At 43.5% G+C, this 2,651-nt stretch overlaps 1 protein-coding gene across 1 annotated transcript in view; it reads right to left on the bottom strand.

Annotated features, from left to right (window-relative positions):
* Nucleotides 1–2,651, bottom strand: part of Suclg2 (succinate-CoA ligase, GDP-forming, beta subunit) — a 245,973-nt gene that overhangs the window by 243,020 nt on the left and 302 nt on the right. The gene's annotated exons all lie outside the window — the stretch shown is intronic.

Below are 2,651 nucleotides of genomic sequence, written 5' to 3'. Positions count from 1 at the left end.
TGCATGCATGAGGCCCTGGGTTCGATTCCTCAGCACCACATAAGCAAAAAGAAAAAAGCCGGAAGTGGCGCTGTGGCTCAAGTGGTAGAACACTAGCCTGGACCTGAAGAGCTGAGGCCCAGAGTTCAGGCCCCACGACCGGACCCAAAAAAAAAAAAATGTTGCGGCTTTTTGTTTAACCTTGGGTGAGCTGTCTAAAGAAAGGGAATATTTTGGGGGGTGATATTTTTTAATAGTAATAATAAGGTCTGTTGTTTTCTTGTTTAAAAGCAAAATGAGCAGATAGTGCCAAGAAATTTAACCTTCGTATAATTGGAGTGGACGAAGGTGAGGAATATCAAAGCAAGGGAATGCAACACCTCTTCAACAAGATAATCGGTGAAAATTTTCCCCATCTCAAAAAAGAACATCTTACCTACATAACAGAAGCATATAGAACACCTAACAAGCAAGATCCCAGAAGAAACACTTCTAGACACATTATAGTAAAAATGATAGATCTGAATAATAAGGAAACAATCTCACATGCAGCAAAAATGAAGAAGGAGCTATACTACAATGGGAAAAAAATTAGAATCACTGCAGATCTCTCCACACAAACACTGAATGCAAAAAAGGCCTGGGAAAGTACCAAACGAGCCCTGAGAGCCAATAACTGTTAACCCAGACTGATATACCCAGCAAAGCTAGCAATCACATTCGATGGAGAGCTGAAAATTTTTAATAGCAAAGAAAACCTAAATGAATACATAAACATTAAGCCAGCATTACAAAGAATACTAAGAGGGGGAACACAACCTGAAGAAAGCAACCAGGAACTGGGACCTGCACCCAGACAGGCATTAAGAGAAGTCTAACTGAGCAAGCACAGAAAGGAGGAAAGAAGAAAAACTGAGGAAAACAGGGAATGACAGGGACCACAATGCATCTCTCTATACTATCTCTTAATATTAACAGGCTTAATTCGCCAATCAAAAGAAAAAGAACTGCAGATTGGATCAGAAAACATGACCCATCCATCTGTTGCCTTCAGGAGACCCACCTCTCAGCCAAACATTCAAACAAACTCAGAGTAAAGGGTTGGAAAAGGATCTACCCATCAAATGCCCCCAGTAAGAAAGCAGGTGTAGCTATCCTGATATCTGTAAAAATAAAACTTTCATTAAAATCAATACAAAAAGACAAGGACGGACACTACATATTAATACAGGGAACAATCCAAGAGGAGGATATTACCCTCATCAACTTATATTCCCCTAACATTGGTGCACCCAGATATGTTACACAAATACTCTCAAACTTACAGAATAAAATAGATCCCAATACAATAATACTAGGAGACTTTAACACCCCACTTTCACCAAAGGATAGGTCTACCAACCAGAGGATTGGCAAAGAAGCTACCGAATTAAGTGAGCCCATGCTTCAAGTGGAATTAAATGACATCTACCGAGTATTTCACCCTAAAACAACACAGTACACATTCTTCTCAACAGCTCGTGGAACTTCTCCAAAATAGACCATATCATAGTTGAAGCAAGGAACTTAAGCAAATACAAGATGATCGACATAATCCCCTGTATCCTATCTGACCACAGTGGAATCAAGCCAGTTCTCAATAACAAAGCATACCACAGAAATTTCTCTAATACATGGAAATTGAACAGCACACTCCTTAACAATGCCTGGGTAACAGAAGAGATCAGAGAAGAAATAAAGCATTTCCTACAACTCAATGAAAAAAAACAGCTCACAAAGAAACTTGTAGGACACAGCAAAAGCAGTCCTGAGGGGCAAATTAATTGCCCTCAGTGCCCACATCAAGAAAATAGAGACAGACCAAGTAAATAATCTCATGTTGCAATTAAAACTGCTAGAAAAACATGAAAAAATGGAACCTAAAGTTACTAGACACAGCCAGATAACCAAACTAAGAGCAGAGATCAATGAATTAGGGAATCAGAGAACCATAGCCAAAATTAACCAAACAAAAAGCTGGTTCTTTGAAAAAATAAACAAAACTGATGGACCATTGGCGTGCTTCCCGGGGAGTGTTGTTTCCTGGTTTTCTCCCCTCTGTTGAGGCGTATGCTCAGCTTTTTACTTCAGTTGGGAGGAGTTGGTTGTGTTGTTCAGGCGCCGGATCCCCTGGCCTGGTTCCGGCCCCAGTGCTGTTGTGTATACCACCTAAGTTATGCAGCCTGGGGGACACAGTTCAAATTTCTTCTACTGTTGGTAGTCTTGACCCAGGGGCACTGTTCCTGGCTTGGGCATTTAAGCTCCCTTCCAGGGGCACTCTTGCTCTGGCCTGGCCTGCAGAGTGTGCTCCACCGGCTGGTGGAGCTCTCGAACAGTTCCCAGTTTTAGTGGGTCCTGTGGTCCGGGTGTTGGGGTAGGGAGTCTAGGTCAGGGTCTGGGGATTCCCTCCAGCTCTGGTCTCCCTTGAGGGATGCACTGTCCCCTGTTAAGTACTCACCCTGGAGCTGGTTGTTTCTGTGTGGTGTAGGTCGTCAGTTGTTGCAATCCGAGTTCAGTTGGGGTGGTTGCGGCCCCCGCCAGGTCCTTGCGATCGCGATCAGGCGGGTGGTCTGCTGACAGGTCCCTTTGTCACGCTGCTGGTGCTGGGCGGCTTTGGCGGGATGGAGCCTCTC

The sequence above is a fragment of the Dipodomys ordii genome, unplaced genomic scaffold, assembly GCF_000151885.1.
Source record: "Dipodomys ordii isolate 6190 unplaced genomic scaffold, Dord_2.0 Scaffold12, whole genome shotgun sequence".
Classification (NCBI taxonomy): Eukaryota; Metazoa; Chordata; class Mammalia; order Rodentia; family Heteromyidae; genus Dipodomys; species Dipodomys ordii.
Note: the sequence above shows the minus strand (reverse complement) of the source record. Positions and strands in the feature narration are given on the sequence as shown.